This window comes from Petaurus breviceps, unplaced genomic scaffold, assembly GCF_028583685.1.
Source record: "Petaurus breviceps papuanus isolate PSGF00001 unplaced genomic scaffold, PetGlider_PUasm1.0 126, whole genome shotgun sequence".
NCBI classification, from domain to species: Eukaryota; Metazoa; Chordata; class Mammalia; order Diprotodontia; family Petauridae; genus Petaurus; species Petaurus breviceps.
The window spans coordinates 41199695-41213135 of NW_027185655.1; positions in this window are offsets into that span (position 1 = coordinate 41199695).

Here is a 13441-nt window from a genome sequence, read left to right on the forward strand (position 1 = left end):
TCTCATTTTTCACATGAAGAAGCTTAGATAGGAAGAGGCTGGATGACTTGTTCAGGGTCACACCAGTAAGTGGCAGAGCTGGTATTCTAACCCAGGTCCTTTGACTCCAAATGTGATTTTTTTCCCACAACACCCCTCTCCCAAGATATATTATTATCTACTCCTCAAGTAAATAAATATGGCTGGTGTTTGACCAGGAAAACTTTTGGTGTTCACTCTTCATGACCATATTTAGGATTTTCTTGGCAAAGATACTGGAGTAGTTTGCCATTTCTTTCTCTAACTCATTCTAAAGATGAGGAAACTGAGGCAAACAGGGTTAAGTGACTTGCTCTGGACCACACAGTTTGTAAGTATCTGAGGTCATATTTGAACTCAAGATGAGTTCAAATGAGTTCTTCCTGACTCCACTGTGCCACCTAGATACCCCTCAAGAAAACCCTTCCTGTTCATAATAATAAGCTTTCCTCCAGGCAAAGTCATTAGTAGAAGCTGCCATCACCTTCTCTAAAGGAAAAAAAAATGTCCTGAGGATACTTTTACCTATTAATAGGTACATGGTTCTCTCTAGGAGCAAGAACCATTTTAGTCAGTAACATCCTTGCTGTTATCAGTTGACAACAATTGCCTGGATTTTCCTGGGAGAGATCACACCCTAGAAGCATCATGATTACTCCAGATCAGGGGGTGTCTAGCATAGAGGTAAGAACTGTGATTATCCTCTCCTCTAATATTCTCTCCCCAGAGTAGTTGTGGCTGTTCATTGACATCCCTGTCTCCTGATATGTGTAACACAAAGATCATAGCATATTCACTGGCCCTTACCCCCTTCATTTCCTGTAAGCAGGAGTGAGTTCTGATTGAATGGAGCACCCCAATAGCTTTTTTTCCTCCTATTAAATTTGAATAATACAATATTACCCCAAATATCATGCAAAATATTAACTCCCAAATGGACAACCCAATAAATCAAACTCAGGCCTGGAAGGAGCCTTTGAAGTCACCTATTTCAACCCTCACCTGAAGCATGAAATCCTACAGGAGTTAGTTCAATTAAAAAATATTAAGCCTTCTCTCTCTAAGCCTACCTGTTGTCCTTCTAAAGAACTTTAATTTTTATGAAATTTCTCATATTTAGCTGGAAATCTGATACTTTGTTATCTTGATTCAAGGTTTCTCTTTCTTCTCTCTTGGGTCAAATAAAACAAATATAACCTTTCTTCCACATGACAGTAATCCAATTCAATTTAATGAACCTTTTGTTAAGCATCTGCTATGAACAAGGCGACAGACACAGAGGCAAAAATGAAACAGGCCCTTACCTCAAGGAATTTGTTTTATAATGGGCAGAAATCCAACATATATATATATATGGGTCTACATGAATACTATACAATACAAATACAATATAATACAAAGTACAGTACAAAATACTTTTCTTTTTTTGAGGGAGGGCAGCACTATTATCAGATAGGATCAGGAAAGGTCTCTTATATTGAATGGCACTTGAAATGGGTCTGAAGAAAGTCAGATATTTTAAGGGGCACAGGGAAAGGAGGAGAGCATTTCAGCCATAGGAGATACTCTTTGCAAAAGCACAGATATGTGGGATGGAATATCATATACAGAGAGTATCCAGTAGTCCAGTTTTACTGGCATGTCGAATGCATGAACTAGGATAATTTGACATCAATCTGCAGAAACAAGTTAAAGCCAAAGAGTGAAGGGCTTTGAAGTCAGAGTTTATATTTTATCCTATCCCTAGTAGGGAGCCATTGAAGTTTCTGGAGCATAAGAGTGTCATGGCCAGATAAAAATTCTGAAAGATGATGAGACCACATTTCACTATCATTTTGGTGTTTATTACGCAAGAAATGTAATAACTGTTTTAAATAGTTTTGTAATATAGTGTAGACTTTAACATAGACCATCATTTGTAATGACTTGTGTCAATATGCAGCATTTACTGTCATAGTGAGATACAAATAATCAGTAATGATGATGATGATGTTGATCATGGTGATTGTTATCAGTAATGTTCAGAAATCATTTGAATGGTAGGAAAACCCTAATGTGTTAGAACTAGGGACTTGAAAAGAGGGAACAAATGAAGATCTTTACTGACATGTAAATATATAAACATGCAAACATACATTCAGCCCAAGAAAATATTTAGTTGTTCAGTCATATCTGATTCTTTGTGATCCCATTTTGGTTTTTCTTGGCAGAGATACTGGAGCAGTTTGCCATTTCCTTCTCCAACTCATTTGATAGATAAGGAAGTTGAAGTAAACAGGGTTAAGTGACTTGCCCAGGGTAACACAATTCAGAAGTAACTGAAGCCAGATTTGAACTCAGGATTTCCGAACTCTTGGCTCAGCACTCTATCCACTGAGCCACCCAGTTGCCCTAAGAGGATATTTATTTGATGCTTAATACTTAGGAAAGAAATTATGGCATACCCCAGAAATTGCCAATCTATTTGTTCTTTCAGATTTATAGAAATAGGATGGCACTTGTGTGTGTGTGTGTGTGTGTGTGTGAAGATAACAGTTTTCTCCCTTCTTCATTCCTTCCTTCCCTATTCCCAGAATTTTGGCTTGTTATTTGGCTTCAGTTGTAAAACCTTGAATAGGATACAAAGCGTCTCCTTGATCTCCAGGAAAATAAATGCCAAAAGAAAAAAGAATCCGAGATACCCAAGGGAATACTCCTAGTAACGAAACTGTCCATGCCACAAGTTTGGTTACTATAGCAATAGTCACATGGCATGTGGCCAACATGATAATTGTAAGACACTTGAGAAAGGGCATTTTCTTGTGTCTCTGGAAAGATTGCCTGGCTCAAAATACAGAGGTTTGGAATGAGATTATGCAAATTTTAAAAAACACCTTCACGTTGGGCTACTTCAAAGGGGAGAAAGATGAATTCAGATAGAAATATAAGAGACTGATGATGAAAAATAGTTTATTTTAGTCTCATAGATAAATATTTGCTATTTTGTGAGATGTAAGTGATGTTTTGTCAGCAAGAACAGTTTCAAATTAGCGTCAATAATAAATCATAGGAAGTAGCTAGATATATCAAAATATGGTCATTGGTTCCAACCCAATGGAAATGTACTACATGAATTCCAATAATATGATCACTGCAATTTCATTAAATAGAACTTTGTAGCATTATTTGGGGAAAGGAGGACGAACTAAATATTTATCCATTTTTTTGAGATAAGCATAATGAAAATCCATTTCTATAATCATTCTTCCATGTGAGTTCTTACAAATTATAGGCCTGTTTTCTGAAGTAATAAATGTGAACTTTTGCTTTTAGAATGCAACGACTTCAAAACACAGAGCAGAGCATATTAACTTCCCAAGTCATTCTGAATAACAAGACTCATTTTTTTGGTCTCAGCTCCCATCATCCTGACTCCCTCACCAAGAAACAAGTGTACCTCACAAAAATGTTCTGTGACCAGCTCTGTGACCCTGGACAATTCATTTAAGACCTTTTGGCCTCAGTTTCCTCCACTGTGAAATGGGGATAATAATTGTTATGAGAATCACGTGAGGTAATACTTGCAAAGCTCTTAACATTGTTCTTAGTATAGGGTAGATGTTATATAAATGCTTATTCTCTTCTCTTCATCTACTTCTGATTTTTTGATCTCTCTCCAATGAGTCCTAAGCACAGAGGCTTGAACAGTCATTTAAATGCCATCTCAGTCACATTGCCTTGCTTAGTAGGCTATGATTCCTCCTCTTTGCTATGTGAATAAAGCTCCTTGTCTAAACTGCTAATCATGAACTTCTATTCCTCTTCCTGACTTTATTTCCTAATTTGATCCTTCTAGATGGCACAGTGGATAGAGTATTGTGTCTGGAGTCAGGAAGACTCATCTTCCTGAGTTCAAATCTGGCCTCAGACACTTACTAGCTGTGTGACCCTGGGCAAGTCACTTAACCCTGTTTGCCTTAGTTTCCTCATCTGTAAAAGGAGCTAGAGAAGAAAATGGCAAACCACTTCAGTATCTTTGGCAAGAAAAGCCCAGATAGGTTCATGAAGACTTGATGTGACTATATAAGAAATAGCTCATAATCATCAGTCATCCTCCTCTGTAATGTTTTGCAGAGTTATTTGTACACAGTCCTGCCTTTGACTGTCATGTCTCTGTTTGGTAAGGAGAATCTGGATCTGGTGATAGAGTATTTGAGGGGAATATTCTTCTTGTGGATAAGATAAACTTTTCTTTTTTGGCTTTTTTTGGAGGGCAATTGGGTGTAAGTGACTTGCCCAAGGTCACACGGCTGGGTTTTGTGTGTGTGTGTGTGTGTGTGTGTGTGTGTGTGTGTGTGTGTGTTAAGTATCTGAGGCTGGATTTGAACTCAGGTCCCCCTGACTCCAGGGCTGGTGCTCCATTCACTGCACCACCTAGCCACCCCTAAGATAAACTTTTCTAAGAATGATCAGAGTCAGTATCCCCACTTTTATCCATTTCCCAATATTAAATGAGATAATATTTGTTAAAAGTTCTCAGAACAGTTCCTGGTACATAGTAGGAACTCCTTGTTCAGTCATTTAAATCATATCCTACTTTTGTGACCCTATTTGGGGTTTTCCTTGCAAAGATACTAGAGTGGTTGGCCATTTCCTTCTCGACTTCATTTTGCAGATTAGGAAACTGAGGCAAACAGGGATAAGTGACTTGCCCAGGGTCACACAGCTAGTAAATATCTGCAGCCAGATTTGAAAGTTCAAAAATGAGCCTTCCTGATTCGGGCCCACTGCTCTATCCATTATACCACCTAGCTGCCAATAGTAGGTACTATATAAATTCTTTTACCTTCTTTCCCTCTCTCATGTTTAACTTAACTCTTTCCTAATGCTGGAAACCAAATAGAAAAATTTAAGGGTAGTATTAGCTATTTGGGATTGTCTTCTTCTTTCTCTTGCTTAATAATATATTCCTCCTCATCCAAAGGACTCTCCTAGCAAGAGATCCATGAATTTCTAAGCTACCTTTGTGCTTCCTTTCTCTTTTTGCTCCTTAATTTTGACACATGGATAGGGGTATGGGTAAGGACAGTGATTTTATTGGCATAGTACCTAATGAGGAAACTTTTTCTATCAATGCAGTTTATCACCTCTGCTGCAGCTTACACTCTTAAAGAATTGTCTAGGGTACAGAGCACTTAAAAGAATTGTCCAGGGTCACATAGCTAGTATAGATAAGAGACAGGACTTAAACTCATGGCCTCCTGGGTCCAAGGTCATGTCTCTGTGCCTTTCTTATAGACAACTTCAATTAAAATAACATTGGAAGATAGATAGAAAGATAAATAGATAGATAGTAGATAGATGAGAGAGGGTTTGGCTGCCCTGAGGCATAGCAACCTCTCACCATTCATTTACCTAAGAAAAATGCCACTTTCTTCATGTTATTATTATTATTATTATTATTATTATTATTATTATTTGCTTTTTGGAGGGCAATTGGGTTGTGACTTTTCCAGGGTCACACGGCTAGCTTTTGTGTTAAGTGACTGAGGTCGGATTTGAATTAAGGTCCTCCTGACTCCAGGGCCAGTGCTGTATTCACTGCACCACCTAGCCACCCCATTTCTTCATGTTCTTAAGCAAAACATCTGAGTCAGGTGAAGATGTTACTAAATTTGTGGGTAATACAAGCATTCTGCTCCTATTGTGTGTCGAGATCTGATACAAAGTAGGTTTAGAAACCAACCTCTTACTACTTTTGCAAAATGGACATAAGAAGTATTCTGCAAAGAGCATGTATCTAGGGGTTATAGTCTCCCATTTAGGAGCCTGCACAAGCAACCAAAATAATATTAATCGAGATGGATTATTTAGTGTGAACTGCACTCTGATGAAATAAAAATGGCACTCTTCCAATAGACTACCAACTGGCTCTTGGCATATATATTTTTTTCTCTTAGTGAGTCTTTCATTGTAATTGTGTATATCATAGAGAAATTTGACTTATTTTCCATGAACAGATGGTCATGGAAGCCAATGAGAGAAGATGAGGTAACTAATGGAGAAGTATCTAAAAAAAGTACCTAGTACTAAGGACTGAATGCATCCAGTATCTATCAGGATAAAGGAGGATACAAAAAAGCAAAAAGAAATTATTAAATAAATGAGGGGAAATATGCCGAGGAGAATTCTTTGGAAGATCAGATATGTCCATAAAAAAAAAAACATTTATTAAACATTTACTTTGTGCTAAGCACTGAGGCTGCAAAGAAAGGTAAAAAAATCAATGAGCAAGAGCAAAAACAAAATGAGCAGTCCCTACATTTGAAGAACTCACAGTCTAATGAGAGATATATGTAAGATAGAAAGAGAGCAGATGAAGATAATTTGAAGGAGTTCTTTGCAATATTGAGATTTGCTAATGGGAGGTAAGAAAAATGAACACAGAGCAGAGTCCACTAAATTTGACTTAGTGGAGGGTATTGGAAAACTTTAAATATATATATTTTTTTTGCTTTTTTTGGAGGGACAGTTGGGGTTAAGTGACTTGCCCAAGGTCACATGGCTAGTAAGTGTTAAGTGTCTGAGACCAGATTTGGACTCAGGTCCTCCTGACTCCAAGGCCAGTGCTCTATTCACTGCACCACCTAGCCACATGGCCCTTATGGGAAAAATTTAGAAGAATAATTCAGTAGCTTAGTTGGGAGAAGGGGGAAGGAGTAAGAGGGGACAAGTTGGAAAAGCTAGGAAAATACCATGTATTCCGTGAATTTGGACCCAAATGGAAACTGAAGGAAGCTATTGAATAAAGAGGTGTTTTGGAAATGGAGAGAATGTGTGCATGCTAGACGTTTGAGAGAAATATAGTCCCTTTATGGCTATGATACCTTCAAAGGAAGGCTTATCTTAATAAGACTTTTTCAGCTCTGTATTTTGGGATGTAATGTGGTTTGTATGCCCTGGTCAGAATCATAAAGGGAGTATTATGTTCAGTTCTGGAGGCACTTTTAGGAAACATATTGATAAATTTGAGACCTTTCAGAGAAAGGCAATTTGGATGATAAAGAACTTTGATCAAGTCCATGCTGTATGAGTATTGACTAAAGGAATTGGCAATATTGAAATATGCAGGATGGAGATGGGGAAAGTTCATTAGTATAATTACAGAGAAACCATTAAGACAAGCCCACATAGAGGTTACTCATTTCATCAACTGTAATATGAGGTTGCTGAATTAGATGATCTTTATAGTTCCTTCCAGCTCTAGATCTGTGATCCTATAACAGCCTTGAGATGGAAAAGTTACAGGTCAGGAAGCACAAAACCTGCCTTTAAGTCAGGCTGTTGGATGGAAGGAGCATTAGACTTCCCTGATTCTAGAAAATGGAGCTAGGAGCAATGAATAGAAGCTTCCAAGAGGGAAATTTGAACTTAATGCAGGGGGAAAAATCCTTGTAATTACAGTAATCTTAAAGTAGGAAGTAGATTTCCAGTCATTGCAGGTCATCAGGGAAGGGATGGATCATCACTTCTCCAATGTCTTGTAGGGACCCCTTTCCTGACATAATTGTAACTACTAAGGTTCCTTCCAAATATAAAGCTCTGGGATTCTTTGCTGAAATAGAAATTCACAAGACATTTTTTCTTTTGCCATATATACATATATTTGTGTATATATGTGTATGTATGTATACATACATATACCATTATGATTAGTAGATACCAAATCATGTGCACTCTTGTTTGGGCCAATGAACATGACTTTAGTGTATTCAATATTTCAGCAAAGATTAGACCCACAAACATGTGAAAGAACCCACGGGAAGTGTCCTTATAATGTAAGGAGCCTCAGGATGGATGGGTTATAATGCAGATAATGTTAAAGGCATCTGCACTACACCAAGAATACTCTGTGGTCATTTTTGTTGACTGTACATCTTTATCTGTTGGTGTGTAATCTTTCTACCAGCGATGGCTCTTCCTGAAAGCGACTGCATAATGAACTTGACTTCATGCTTAAAGATAGTATGTTTCTTTTTATGTGGAAGGAATGTCTTGGCAAACTTCCAATTTTTCCCAATTCCAACATTGATATGTAAATAACATTGTATGATGCAAAACAGACAAATCAGAAATTCTCTGTACACAGGTATTACAGTAAACAAAAAAAAAAGATTCTCTCTCTCTCTCTCTCTCTCTCTCTCTCTGTCTCTCTCTTTTTGCCAAACTGCTCTGAAAATAACTGTTAGGCATATCAGGGGTGGGGGCAGCTAAGTGGTACAGTGAATGAAGTGCTGACCCTGGAGTCAGGAGGATTTGAGTTCAATTCCAGCCTCAGACCTTGCTGTGTGAACCTGAACAAGTCACTTAACCCTGTTTACCTCAGTTTCCTCATCTGCAAAATGAGGTAGAGAAGGAAATGGCAAATCACTCCATTATCTCTGCCAAGAAAAACCAAATGAACAGAGTTGGACACAACTGAAATGACTGAACAACAGTAACAATACTAGATGCTATTATTCCCAATGAAATCACAGGTCTGGTAAATAAATGTATGTCAACATGGTTGTAAAATAATACATATTCTTTTCTATGGAACCCATGCTATTTGAAAATTGAATATTCTCCATATAGGTGCCTTATGTAATATGCTATAATTTTTTTTCTTTAGTAGTATTTTTCCAATTACATGTAAAGATAATTTTCATTTTTGTAAATTTTTGAGTTCCAGATTTTTTCTTCCATTCCTTTCTTCTCCCCAAGACAATATGCTATAATTTATTTTTTCCAAAGAGACTATTGGAAATAAAGTAAAATATTTGCAAAGTTTAATGATAGTTGGGTAGAAAAGTTTTCTTTTCCTATAATTTCAGAATTATTTACATGTAAAATTTACCACTTTTGGTTAAAAAGGAATCATATCCTGCTATTTCTTCCACCCCTAGAATATTTTGTCCCCACACAAAAAAATTCAGAATGTAAAATCACACCATAGAATTGTTTTAGCCATTGGAAAGCACTTGTGGTTGGGATAATTATTAATCGCTAAGCAAATGGAAGGAAACGACTTTTTATAAATTTAGAGAATGTCTCAAGTTCTAAAGTGATTTTTGGGAAGAGATTGAGAAGCAAAGCAGCGGAATGAGAGAGAAGGTAAACCAAGCAAGTCTAAAGGAAAATTGTGTTTGAAATGTAAGTGAAAAGTTTGAAGAAGTTTGAGAAGTTTGAAAAGTAAGTAAATTTTAATTCTAGAAATGAAGATGGGGAGAGGATGTAGCGCAGAGAGCAGAGACAGGCAGGGTTGAAAGGCAGGAAAGAGAGAAATGGTAGGAAAAAAGAATGAAATTAATAACAGCAGCTGGAGGATAGTGGAAGAGGAGGAACCTCAGGGTAAACCTCTCTTCTTGTGTTGTATAAATATTTTATGACAGTTGACTTTTTCATGGAGGTTAAGTGACATGCCCAAGGTCACACAAATGCATCTGGAAACTAAAACCAAGTCTTCTTATACCCAATACCATTTTTTCCACTAGACCAATTGCCTTAAAATAGCCTAAACCTACTTAAATAGTCAAAATATTGATTGGTAATAAGAGAAAAGTTTGTTTAAGGCATTGTCTTTCCTGGTGAAAGAAAACATGGTGAATGGAAAGCAACTGGGTTTGGGGGCAGGTGATGTGGTTTCAACCCTGTGTCATACTTTTTAGCTGTGTGACTGGGTAGAAATTGTTTAACCCTTCTGAGCCTCAACCTTCATATCCTCAAAATGGGGATAATACTACTTAAATCACCTTTTGCCCTGGATTGTTCTGAAATATTTGTAAATCAACTGTCATGTGGCACAGTCAAGGTATATGAGCTCAAACTTCTACCCTGAGGGAGAGATAGGTGTCAGGCAAATCAGACTAATAGAGATAGGTGTCAGGCAAATCAGACTATCACCCTCACCTTGACCACCATCTCTCTGATGAAGAGAGTCCAAGATGATGAACCTAAGAGCCTTGGAAATAGCATTTTGGCCATCATCCTGGCATTCAACCCTTGTGGGGCTACAGCCCAAATGGACTCCTGCCAGTGCTACAGCCACACCTACTGAGGACTCAGAAAGTTCTGACCACCAAAGTCCTTGGCCACCAAAGTCTAATGGTCAAAGTCAATGTCAGTAACTGGTCTCATTTTATCAGTGGAAATGACATGAAAGAAGAGGCATTGCTATCTCCTTTGCCCTTGCACCCTAAGGACCATGAGACATTTTCCATCTTATTCCCAGTGGAAACCTTCCATAGGTGTTTTCTCCCTCATTACAATGTAAGCCCCTTGGGAACAGGGGGTATCTTCCTTTACTATCCATATCCCCAGTCCATAGCACAGTGCTCTGTACATAGTAAGTACTTAATAAAGGCTTTATTCTTTCATTAAAATCTTAAATCGCCATAATAGAAATGTTAGCTATGGGAATGATGGTTCATGTCCTGCCTGAATAGACTTTGAGGGGTTTAAGTTTTACCAAAATATTAAGCAATAGACTATTTCAAAATGCACAACTCATATTTCCCATTTGCTATCACCAAATCAACTTATTTCTGTTTTATTTATGATTACATGTTTTTTTAGTTGAAATGAATAAACTTCTGAAGTAAATACTATCAAATTATATCATCATGTTTGGCCTTGAAAAAAAATAAACTCATTTCTCTTGTGAAATACATATTTTAGAAAAAATATTAAGTATTCTTTGTGAATTATGAATAATTTAATTGAAGTAAATAGTAGGGTAGCTCATCTTCAGTAATAAGCTAATATCAGAGAGGGGTAAATTTTTTATATCTGCTCTGATACAGTGACATAGAATAAAAATCAGAAGGAAGTACTAGACCTAATTGATCTAGCTTTCACTATTTTTATTTTGATCTTTCATGAAATTTTTCCACAACATGGCCTTGAGTATGCTACTTTGAAGAGGGTAAACAACTATATTGAAGACTAATCCCAAAGCATAACTCTTGACATATCATTTTCAAGTTGGTGGGAAATTTCATGTAATGATCCATCGAGATAAATGTTGGGTCATTTCTGTTTATCTTTTTTTTTTTTTTTAAGCAATCAGGGTTAAGTAACTTGCTCAAGGTTACATGGCCAGTTATTTCTGGGTGTGGTGCTGAGTGTCTGAGCCTGGAATTCAATCTCCAGGTCATCCCAACACTGGAGCCAGTGCTCTTACTCGCTGAGCCACCCGGCCGCCCCTGAACTGTTTTTTTTAAAGCATATTTCTGTTTATCTTTAATGATGTCATGGTCAAAAGGACCTAAAATGTCTTTATTGGACTTGAAGATAATGTTATATTAATCAAGACTCTGAAAGATGAAAACAAAAGTTCAAAATGACCTTAACAAATTAGAGGAAAAATGTCCTCCTAAAAACTGAATTAAATTGAAGAGAATAAGATGGCACACAGTATTTTATGTTTATAGGACTGAATTAAGCACACGTATAGAAAGCAATACCAGGAGTTAGTTGACCCAAGCTGAGTATGTGTTAGCAATATACAATGCCTTTTTATGAGGGAAAAATAGCAGTGCACACAATACTTCCTATAGTTTGTATCAGTAAGGCCCTTATTACAGTATTCTGTCCCCTTTTAGTCACAACACTGAAAATTATGTAGAGAAACAAGAAGGTTCTGAGAACAACCAAAATGACTAAAAAAATGGGACATGAATCAAATTTGAAGGAAGGTTAAAGAATTTGTGATTATTTCACTTAGAAAAGAGGCATCTATACGATGACAATTCAATTTAATTCAATACAATTTATCGATGCCTTCTCTGTGCAAGGCATAGTTACTACTTCAAGTATGTAATGGATTTTTGAAAATGTATTATCAACTGTTCATATTGAAATTAGAAGGAGATAGGCTTAAAGCAAAAGGAGGTTTTTGGTGGAACATCAGGATGAGAAAATCCTGAAATTAGCTGCCAACGGAAGTAGAACAAATAATCACCTTTTTTTTTCCCCTTCGACAGTTTGGATGTTCACTTGTTTGAAGGTCTACATTATGTAATTATTTGAATTTCCTGCCAGAATATTGAATTTACAGATAATTAACTGAGAAGAGTGATGTATTTTTAGTTTAAGAACCAAAACTTTAAGTTAAAAATGGAATTCTGCTATATACACAGTGTAAATCATTATAAAACCATGATTTTTAGGAATCATGGAAAGATGTCTTGAGTTTCTGCATTTATTAAATATCAGCTTATTATTAACTCAAATCAAGAACACTTTGTAGGCCTGTCCCAGCTCTCCTTTGTCTTACTTGTCTTTCTCCCCTCATACCATTGGTTTTACTTGGAATATATTTATTTAGGAAGAAGCGAGGCTGCCTCTGGGGATTCTTCCAGAATAATGCGCAGATGGGCTGATTTCTTGCTTATTAGTAACCTAGTATGGTTTAACTTCAAGCTTTCTCCTTTGGGATAGAAGCCATTTTAAATGTGACTTACTCAGTCTTGGAGATAGAATTAAAAATAAAGATATTTTCTGTGGTACTTTTTTCTCTTTTTTTCTTTGGTTTGATTTGATGACTTAGTGTTATCAATGATGAAACCCTGGCTTTGCCCAGTGGCTTCTTCTATTGTTCCTTTGTTATCAGGGTGGGACAGATGTAACTGCAGGGTTCATCACAAGGTAACCAGTAGAAACCTCTCATTAAAGGAGAGTGGGGGAAATCCCAGCTGATCTTCCTTGTCACATTGTTCAGGAAGCGTGGAATGCTTAATGAATGCAACAATTAAAGCCTCTTTTCAATATTAAATGCAAGGATATGTTTTAAAAAAAATCCCTAGCATAACTACATTTTGCCCCCTTGAAATTATTTTGTTCATTTACTGAGAGGGCAAAAATATATTCATTTGAATAAAACTGACAGTGTGATAGGAAGTAGTTCCTATTAGATATAGTTATAATGTGGTCATATTACATTGATCAACTCCTTTTTCATTCCCAAAGTATGTCTGAGTTTCTGCATTCATTAAATATCAGCTTATTGTTGACTTGAATCAAAACCACTTTGTAGGTCTGTCCCAGCTCTCCTTTGTCATAGTACCATTGGTTTTATGTGGAATATATTTCTTTAGGAAGGAAGGATGCTTTTATTCATAAATTCATTCATAAATAAAGGTCTTCCCAAACCACCAAAAGAATGTACAGGGGAGCAAACTATGAATCCTTACAAGCCAAGTGAACTATGACAGGAATGTCACAAATCAATGAATCAATAAAGATTCGTTAAGATCCTACTGTGTGCCAGACACTTTCCTAAGTATTGGGGATGCAAGAAGCAACCATCAAATCCTTGATTGGACTGTCTTAATACTATAAACTGTACTAAACTTTGGCAACATGAAGACATTTGAAACAACATAGACTATTGAACTACTAGTTA